Here is a 10606-nt window from a genome sequence, read left to right on the forward strand (position 1 = left end):
GCTGCCTTGTAAAAGGGGGGTAATATATCTTGGATGAAATCAGAACTTACTTTCTTCTGCATCCTAATATATCTGTGGTCCAAACTTAAGGTTAACTCCCTTTGAGCTGATAAAAGTGTGTTTCAAATAATTTATTTTAAGTCATCTTCTGCTTTGGAAATGGCAAGCAGTAAACTGTGATAGGAGCCGGACTGTATGAGAGCTGAAGACACTAAATAGACACTTCTGAATGAGGCTTATTCGGAGAAGGCCCAAGCAGCATCTGCACACTTAAAAGCTGCTGGGAATCCCTGCGTAGTCTGAGGTCTGCCCAGCCCTAGTTAGAGACTTACAGTTTGTTTTAATTATGGTCTTCCTTCCATGGGTGCAGGGGTCCTGACGCACTAATGCAGATGTGTCATGCTGTGCTGACAATGGCTTCATTCTTTGGGCCCTGCCTATTACAAGATGGCTTTTTTTTTACTGATGGGTATAAAACTCACTGTGTTATTTAATTTGCAAGTTCCTTTTGAGATGCACAAAAGGAATGAGGTAAAAAGGATTGAAAGTATACATCTGTCATGAAGACCTGAAGTTATTTTCTTCCACACTGTGTCTATTTTGACTATTCAGATTGTAAACTCTACAAGGAAGAGCCTTTTATCCCTGGTTTTCAGTAGGATCTCTCAATTTGCCAGTAATGCTGTTAAATAACAGTAATGTTACATACACACATTTATAAATACATAGAGTATATATATAGCACCAATCTGTTTTGTAAATATCAGCTTAGGATTCTGCTTTTTTACAGAGCTTTTTATCAAGGCAATCCTTTGGTAAAACTTAAAAGCACGTGAAATTTCCAATAAAAGACAAACCCCAGAAAAATAACAGAGCAGGGATAGAGACAGAAAGGATGAGCAAATAATAAAGTTTATATGTGGAGTATGGGTCAGATTTCAAAAGCGAATGGAATAAACTTAAGCAAAACAGCGTGTATTCCAAATTGGAATCAGCTATAATATTATGAGAAACCCTTGTACCTCCTATTGTAAATATTTATACTTTCAAATTTCCTTAGTAAACTGCCAGATATGATTCCCCAAAGAACATCATTTACTTGTTTTACGTTTTAGCTAATCTGCCTTTCAATTCTCCTGTGAGATCAAATTCTCATGTTACTGAGACATAGGGTTTTTTGTATTGCAGATCAAGGAGGAATATGATTCGTACAAGGATTACAGCATCATCTATTAATGCCTAGCAGACTATAGTGACTAAAATTTGAATTTACGGAGTATTAAAATCTGAATATGATGCCAGAAAAAGTGCCATAAACCTCCCTGGAACTGAAGTCCACTACTTATCTTCACATAAGTAACTTCTGTGCAGGCTTCCCTATCCTAAATTGCTGCCTGTACCTTAACACAACTTCAAAGGGAGAGCTTCATGCACCCAAAGATTGCGGGATTATTAGTGCCGGAATTATTCTACTCAAAGTTACATGTAACTTCCTGTTCTGTCTCAATGTACTTGCAATTATTAGATTTCTGACAATATGCAGTCTATTGATCAGTCTTGCTCAAGCTGGTGGGACAGACCCTGAATTCTGTCCTACCAATCTAATCCTGAGTTATTTTGTTTCTGTAGTTAATTCCTATCCCATATTTAATGCCTTAAATTCCATCTGCTGCCTACTTTCCTCACTCCACAGTAGGAATATAGTGACGCTTATATACCTTTGACTTAACTGCCTTGATGCCTGCACAAGAAAAGACCTCATAACAACTTAGATTGTTATTTTTGCTTTGAGCTTTTAAATGGAAAATGCATTATTAACTTCAATGGCATAAGATTTAGCATTTGTTTCTACAGGATGTTGCAACGGAAATGGAAACTATCAGTGAAGAGTGTATCAGCTCACAGAGCTAGTAATTCAAGGTGAGCTTTCTCAATGCATTCATGTATCTCACACCCTTTTTGAAAATCTTAACTTTGATCCAGGAAGGTGTAACTGCGCATTAAAGTATTGAACATGCTGCCACAATTGCACGTGCTTTCCAACATCACTGATAACATCCTGTTCTGTCATGTTTGGCGTGTCTGTTTAAATTGTAAGTTCTTTAGGTCAAGGACTGTCTACAGCTCCCTGTTTGTACAGCGATTACTAAATCTTTGTCCATCTTGATTGCTCCCTAGACATTACAATAATAAACAAGAGTAATAACAAAGCACTTAGGAATCTTCAGTCACCTCAGATTTGAGCCAGCAGCATAAAGGCAAGGCCTCATTATCCTTTGTGCCATTCATTCAGTCTTTTGAAGGCAAGTTCTTGAACAGCACAAATTATTTCCCCCCTCCTCCCTCCCAGCAATCCCCACCACCTTTTCCTTTCTGTAGTTAAAAAGCAGGTGAGAGAACAACCTCAAAAGCTCTTGGGAAAAATTTGTCTCGTGAGCCCCTTCAGGTCCTGACAACAACACAAAACCAGAAAAGTAGGGGGAAAAAAATAGTTTCTAGTTTGGCAAAACAGTTTTCATCAAAACAGCTGCAATTTGCAAGGATTAGATTTACTCTACTGTCCCACAGAGGTAAGAATTTAACAGTGGCTCTTTATGATTTCACAGCCCTCTGCGTAGGCTGCCAAAGTAAGCGTGTTTTGGATGAAGGTCTGAAAAAGGGGGAAAAAAAGAGTTGGCATCAAAAAAAGTTTTGGTGTCCACCTCCAGCCCCAATAGTTTTCTTCTAATCTTTAGCCAGGGCATGGGAAATACAATCCTCCTACATTAAAAGCAATGAAGTGATCATATGTTGGACTGTATGTGACTTGAGATTTGCCCCCTTTATGGGATGAATAAGGTTGATGGAATCTGGTTATAAGCTGAAAAGTCACCATGGAAATTTTTACAAACTTTCTCTCCTCTTTACCCTCCAAAAGTAACTTGTTCCTTTCTAGATTGTTTTTTGGGCTTTTGATGACAAGTGAGGAGTAAAGCAAGAGGGCATATATCTACCTGGAATAATATCTAAGAATCCTTCTGAATTATCCTACTGTATTTTAGTTCCTTAGAGCTGTCATGTGGTCATCTGAGTGATTTTATGTGTCCTGTTGTATGGTTACAGATATAAATTATTAAAAAAAAAAAAGTTTACTTTCAGCTGGTGCAATAGAGCTAATGAGTAAATGAAAGCAGATGACGGACAACCGAAGTCTCAATACTATACATTGTTTTTGCAGGTTTTTTCCTAGTTTTTTTAAAATCCACCCTCCCACCCCCGCATACACGTGGCAGTATTTGTAGATTTTCAGCCTTAGGAGTGTTAGCAGCTGAGTCTTGTGTAATCTTTTCACTTCAAGGCATGAGCTCATCAGCTTGTACAGCTAAACTACTGCTGGGCACTGGTCAGTGTGAACTGAGGAGACCATGGGAAAACAAAGAAGCAAACAAAGACCAGTGTCCTGTGGAAAGCATTACCTAATAACATTACCTGCTGCTAGTATCAAACGATGTTAGAATTTTGTCCCTTAAAAACTCAGTATTATTCTCTGTAAGGACGTTATACACAATTTCATGACATGGTGCAAATATGAAGGATGAAGGACAGCTCGTCCATCTGAACTTAGTGTGGCAGCTTCAGTTTGATGTTATAATTTTCACTTTCTATTCTGTAACTCTTAAATAAATTTGCAGTTTTCACAGCTTTCTGTGTTCAGGCTCAGAGGTGGCGGCACTTTGATTATAAAAGTAATACTTAGTTTTTACACAGTATCTATCATAAGTAGAAGACCATGCACTTCACAAAGTAGGTCAGTATTATTACCCTATTTTACGTAAGGGAAAAGTGAAGCTCCTAGAGGTGAAGAAATTTGCATATGTTTATTAAAGTATCACTAGCTTTTTTTTGAGGATTAGAGGGTGCTAATTTTTATAATGATTTTTCCTTACTCTTGCAGTTGATCTGTTGTGATTTTTGAATAGGCAAAACATGGTTCTTGGTGATTGCGTGCAAATCACTGAATCCTTCTTTCCCTTCATGTTATTGTGTATTTAAAATATTGATGATATTTTGATTTTTATTTTAAAATATTGATGATAATTCAGAGGGGATTAATAAGGTTAAATTTATAAGTAATGGTGAAGCGCTGTAAGATCTTCAGTCTTATGAGGAGCGGCTGAGGGAACTGGGGCTGTTTAGTCTGGAGAAAAGGAGGCTGAGGGGAGACCTTATCGCTCTCTACAACTACCCGAAGGGGGGTTGTAGTGAGGTGGGTGCTGGTCTCTTCTGTCAGGTGGCTGGAGATAGGACGAGAGGAAATGGCCTTAAGTTGCAGCAACGGAGATTTAGATTGGATATTAGGAAAAATTTCTTTACTGAGAGGGTTGTCAGACATTGGAATAGGCTGCCTAGGGAAGTGGTTGAGTCACCATCCCTGCAGGCATTCAAAAAGCGTGTAGACAAAGCACTCCAGAACATGGTTTAGTGGGCATGGATGATGGTTGGACTTGATGATCCTCAAGGTCTTTTCCAACCTAAATGATTCTATGATTCTGTCTTTGGCTAGGAAGTGTTTACTGACAGGCAAAGCAATATTATTATTCTGCTACAGTATTCTGGACTGCTCTTGAAATACTGATACTAAGCCAGAGAGCCACAACTGCCTGCTTACATCAACCTCATTGGATCAACAAAGTAAAGAGAACTATTTAAAAATATCTCACTTTTTTATCACCTCCCAGGCTGCTCTGCTGTAGCACTGGCAGCTCCTACATTTGCAGCATCCTCTTGGTTTGGATATTCCTTGCATGAGATTCACCTTGATAGCAGATTTGTAATCTGCTGAATTGCTTTCCTGCAATGGGGGTCCTGGAGCTGGAAAGAGGCAGCTGCACCGCACCGCAGCCACTGATAAATAGTCCTAAAAAGCATGTTCCTACAGTCATTCATCTATAAGCCACCATCATATAACCTCTCCTAAGGTTCCTACTGCAGATCTATGCTAGTCCTACCAGCAACAGGACTAGCTAGCCCAGATGTCACTGTTCTTTGCTGGGACCTCACACCCACCTACTTCCCTTTCCTGAAACAGCACGTCAAGGAACATGATGCATTACACAAGTCCATGCCCAGACATCTGTTTGGTTTGTGTTTGGATAAAAAGCTTTCCACATCATACAGCCTAGCGTGCACATCTTCAGACCCTTGCAATGCGTGTGTAATGTGACTTGATACAGGAGCCTTATTTTCACAGTGTTCAACATTTTCATCAGTATTTCAGTATTGAGAGGTCTGAGTGCTTGCAGAGAAGTGGAGAGGGAGAAAAAAAGCAGAGGTGGGTGGGTTGAACTGAGGATGGGAAGTGGTAACTCACCAGAAATGTGAAGGGGATTAAGGTGTGTGACTGTGATGGGATGCAAACTTTTAAGAAGTATTTGGTCCCTGGTTCTCACTGTGAGAGAGCCATAAAGGTACAGGGGAAGGGGCAAAGGGTTGGTGAAATAAGTGTTCCTGACAGGTGTATATGCCTATGTTTCCCTGTGATCAGAAATTCTTGGCCATGTTTCATAGGGTTTTCTCAAGAAAAAAAGGCCCTGCATAGCAGAGTGGTAATACATAGGTCCTACATTGAAAAGGCAGGGCCAGCATCAACTCTCTTCAGTTTACAAGCCCCTCCCTAGCTTAGTCCTTCATGGAAGCAGAAAGTGTGGCTGCTGCATGCTTTCTCCATTATGTTTTCCATCAGGTTTTGATCATTCTTACCCACTGGGCTGGTATGCAATGATCTCTCACCCATTTTCTGTTCCTCTCCCCAAATAGAAAGATGGGAATTAAGCTTGATATCAACTCGCATAAAAGGATCCCACCTTGTCAAGAGCTGTGTAATTTTCTGGGTTACAGGTGAATGGTGTGCAAGGGAGAAAAGTAGGAAATTTGGACGAAGCTGACTTCAGATGTTTATTTTGTCTAGAATATAAGGACCAATTTTTCTGAATAGAGCAACCACAGGAGCAGATGGTATTCTGCTCTGCTGCTATCTGTACTGAAGTCGGGGGTCTGTGGAAGTGAGGGGATGGCTTTTACTGAAGGCGTGGGACCTCTCCTAAGGTTTCTACTGCGAATCTGTGGGTTTGGTCCTACCAGCAGCAGGACTAACTAGCCCAGACATCCCTGTCCTTTGCTGGCTCTCTGCTGGGACCTCGCACCCACCTACTTCCTGGCTTGAAACAGCAACCCTGGAGGTATGGGAACAGTGGGAGCTGCAGGAGGGAATTAGCTGCTCTGTGGACCCCAGGTAGTAGATAGGTTTTGATTCCTATAATAAAGAGGAGAAGAATGAACCTTCCCACTGAGAAGGTGGAGTGCTGGCAGGAACTCCTGTCCCTAACTGCAGTCCTTTGAATTCTCATTAATCACTCCCTCATCTTCTTCCCAATTTGCCTTTTACTACCCCAGCCCTAGAGATCCCATTGGCTTTCCCCTATGCTATTCTCCATACCCTCAGAACCTACTTACACTTGGACATTTGAGTGTTGCGAATACCGTGGAGATATCTCCAATGATTTCCGAATTAGCTTCTTGGTGCATAGTATGTTATTTTTGTTGATTTTCCTTAGAATTGCCTTATTGCTTGATGGTGTCATCCACGGGAAAATGCCTTTTTTTTTTTGTGAGAACATCCTGTCACAAATGAAGCTCCACATGTAAGAAAATGAGTCACTAGAATCCCAAATCTAAGAATAGAGTATGTGGAGAACTAATGCTTCTCCTATGGCAGTGTTTTTCACAGGGTGAGGTGAAACTGTCATCTAGTGGTCATGATAGGTGTTCCTGAATTACCATTTTCATTTGGATGTAGCCGGAATGTTTCTTATTCCCAGGATGTATCACCTGAAAATACTAAGCTAGAAAAAAAAATATATATATATATATATATATATGAGAGGCTTTGAGGTGAAGGGAAAAACCCTAGAATTTTTGATAAAGAATAAACAAATTTATAACTTTGTGCAGCAGAGCTGTGAACTCCCATTTTCCTCTCTCTCCCACAATTTACCACAGTGACATATTGCCTTCTGCCTTACTGAACAGCTGTGGGAGGCTGAAGATCAAGATAACTGAAGCTAAAATAGGGCATCCTACAATCATTTTACAAGTCAGCCTCAATTTCGAATTTCCCCTTAAAAATAGTAGCAACACTTCACCCTAACTCATCCTAGGTAAAGGTTTGTTACAGCATCAGTGCAATGCCAGAGTTTTCAGCTGGACAAGCACAGTTTGTAAGGGATAATAGCCTTCAGCCTAGAGGTGTAGGTCTTCTGTTGTGCATTGACTTCAGCAAGTTGTAGTAAAACTGCAGGGATGTATCAAGAAACAACAGGCACCAGTACAGACCTCTCTATATAAAAGCTACTCTGCAGCAAGTATATTGATACTGTCAGAAGAGAGCTGACTATGTGCATCTCCTCACTGTGGGCTTGTTAATGTACTAGTGTTTTGCAGCTGACTGATTGGAAAAGCTAATACTAACACGTAGACAATAATGACTGGAGTTCAGCAAATAAATGTGAGAAACAGCACGACTGGTACACAGCGTAATAAGAATATGCTCTTGCAAAGAGGAAAACTGGCAGAGCAAAGTGCAGTGTTCTGAGTTTGATGACTCAGGCTAGAATATTGCTGTATAGCATTAGCACCTGCATCTAGTATCTGTGATACTGTGGACAGAAGCAGGTGTGATTCTCATTTTTTTGTATGGAAAGATTCATGTGCTACTGAGCAGTGAGGAAGCTTTTATGCAAGCAATATCTCCTGGAGCAAATTGGCTAATATAAGTCATAATACTTAGCAAACAAACTTCCCAGCTAGCTCAGTTTGCACATTCTGTGTATTATTTGTGTTTTCACAAGGTATTGAAGCCCCAGTTTTGGATTAGGATCCCTTTTTCAAGGTGCTTGCAAACTCAGAACCTCAAGATAGCATCTGCCTTGTAATGCCTACAGTTTTAAGTATATATTGAGGGGCAATGCTGACAGAGGCAGATGATGGGGATCTTAAGGGAATTATGAGACAATCTGATCTGTGTAATTAGCAGTAATTCCAGTATGCCTACACCCTAAAAAATGTCATTTTTATTGAAGAGGTGTCATTGCAGAAGTTAAGCAAAGACATTGAAGAAAAATAATGACATACCTTTCTGGATGTTTATGCAGTTTCCTAACCAAAGAGTGTTCCATCTGAGGTAAATGACAAAAAGCACAAGGTGAACTATTTTTAAACTAAACATATGGTCAAAGGTAGCTGGCATCTTTAGTCCGTCAGAAATGATATCTCAGTAGTGAATGCAAGGGAGAACAGGTTATGCTATGGAAGCCTTTCTTACATATTCACTAGTGAAATATATTCAGTAGTGAAAATTCTTTGCTTAGTATTTTCTGTGAATAGGTTTTGGTCTGACTGTGTAGCTTCTTTCTGTGCAAATGTATTTTTTGAGCTTTCTTTCTAGTTATGACTAAATACGTTGCACACTTCTTTCCCTACCAGTTAAATATGAATCATTTTACTCTGCTTATAAAGATTTTTTACTTTATTTCTTTTTAAAAATGTTTTTTGAAAAACATTTATTTAGCATTACCTTGCTGATACACTCATTATCTAGATTTGTATGAGGAAGTCCCTGCTACATCTAGAAGTAGTTGACTATGTTGATGCTCATGTGAAAGTCATCCAGCTCTAATGTGAAAACTTAAATTTCTGTTGCCAGTAGGATGAAAATAAAAGATACTGAAGTCATTTTAATTCATAACTGGAAGTAAGCTGGGCAGAACTACAGAGCAGTCACACACTGAACCAGAAGGTCTATGATGGACAGCAAGATTACAAACCAGACGGTAAGGAGTAAACCACAAATACAAGTAGGTGATACTGGCATAAGAATGTAGTTGTAAGTCCGAAACCTGTTGGGATGCAGAAACACCACTTTTAATGGATTCTGTTGTTAGTAAAGCTGTTTGAAGCAGGTGAGTGATGATATAATGACCTTTCTGCTAGAATTTGCAATTTAACGAAATCTTATGTGTTGCTGTAATGGGTGATGAAGGGGTTGACTTTGTTCCCACAAAATAATTTCTGGTTAGAGAGGCCCAGGAATTGATGTATGTACAGAAGCTATGTTCAGTCTCAGGATTTGTAGTGCATCCATTTTTTAGTACTGCCAGTGCCATCTTAAAGAACAGGCCCCTAGTCTGAAGGAGGCCTGCAGCACTTCAGTGTGCAGCTGCTCTGTAGATGCACAACAGCACAGAATCCGCTGACTTGCTGTGCATGTGAGCTCAGTGCTCAGGACTCTCTATAGTCATAAGATAACCATGATTATTAGCTGATTGGAGCAGGAGTGGCAGTTTTAAACTGTCAAGAGACTGGAATGTGTGTGAAGATAAAATAGAGCAGTAAAAGTGGGAGATACAAATTTGGCAAAATCAAATGTTGCAGCAAGAGATAGCATTGGTAAATGTGGTTAAAGCCCAAACTTTTCTTTATGGGAGGAGCCAAAAAGCTGCTGACTTTCTTCCTGTGACTTTGCAACATGCTGGGGAGTTTAGAGGGCAGGCTTGCCTGACCGCTAAGACAGTCAACACAGCACTTTTGCATGGAGGATGACTGCAGCACAATAGCAGCACATTGCAAAGAGAAGTAGCAAGTACCGTGATGGAGAAAGAGGAGTGCAGGAAGGGACTTCCTGGTCTAGACCTTCTGTGCTGCTAGGGACAAAGAGCATATTTGTATATGTGTGTATACCTAAGACTCTTAACTCATATTATTTATCACAGTCACAAACTAAAATCCTGTTTTCTGCCCATAGCAGGTCTAAATGTGGAACAAAGTAGAGGACGAAGGAAATAATCAACCAGTTAGCAACTTAGCACCATCCCATACATTATTTAGTCCAGTGTAATAGGCCTGTAAAGGATCATAAAACCCTACAGCTAGACAGCAGGTTAGCAGGTATTATACTTCCGTAAATAGAATATATTACATATAAACTGGCTGCTGTCTCATAGGATGAACCCCACCTTATGGACACTGAACAACATAAATGACTTTCCAGTCCACAGAAAAAAGTCTAAGAAGTGATGGCACTCTGGTTTTGGGTGGGAAGAAAGATCATTGGACAATATTACACCTATTTTAAGTGGGGAATTTCAGAGGATTATGACTGAGTTGACTGCCTGTCTTCCTCGGTAAGTCACTGGAAACTGAGGTTCCTTTAAAACTTGTGTGTAGCTGATTGATATTCAGCTTTGATCCATTCCATTCTAAAATGACATAGAGAAATGGATGTTTTGGGAAGGTGAGAAGAAGTCACCTCAACATGAGACACATTAAGATATATAAGCTAATTTACATATAAAAAAGTGAACTAATAAGTATATTTAAAAGAATATCAATAAAACATGTAGACATATGAATGAAAAAAATTTTCAGTTGTGGTAGTTAAAATAAATATGACTAGAATTAGCAAGCTTTTATCTTTTTTTGTATATTATTGCACAGTTTTAAAAGATATATTTGAACTTGTTTCATTTTGTGAAATATTTGATGTTTGTTTCTGTTAAAAGTAGCTTACTGG

The 10606-nt window shown here is 39.5% G+C and overlaps 1 long non-coding RNA gene across 1 annotated transcript in view; it reads left to right on the forward strand.

The window, feature by feature from the left end:
* Positions 1-10606, forward strand: part of LOC138685720 (uncharacterized) — a 32058-nt gene that overhangs the window by 14173 nt on the left and 7279 nt on the right. Inside the window, exons 2-4 of the long non-coding RNA XR_011325124.1 lie at positions 1855-1920; positions 8741-8867; positions 10038-10217. This is a non-coding gene — a long non-coding RNA (uncharacterized lncRNA). The remainder of the gene's footprint in view (positions 1-1854; positions 1921-8740; positions 8868-10037; positions 10218-10606) is intronic.

Source organism: Haliaeetus albicilla, chromosome 6 (assembly GCF_947461875.1).
Source record: "Haliaeetus albicilla chromosome 6, bHalAlb1.1, whole genome shotgun sequence".
NCBI lineage: Eukaryota > Metazoa > Chordata > Aves > Accipitriformes > Accipitridae > Haliaeetus > Haliaeetus albicilla.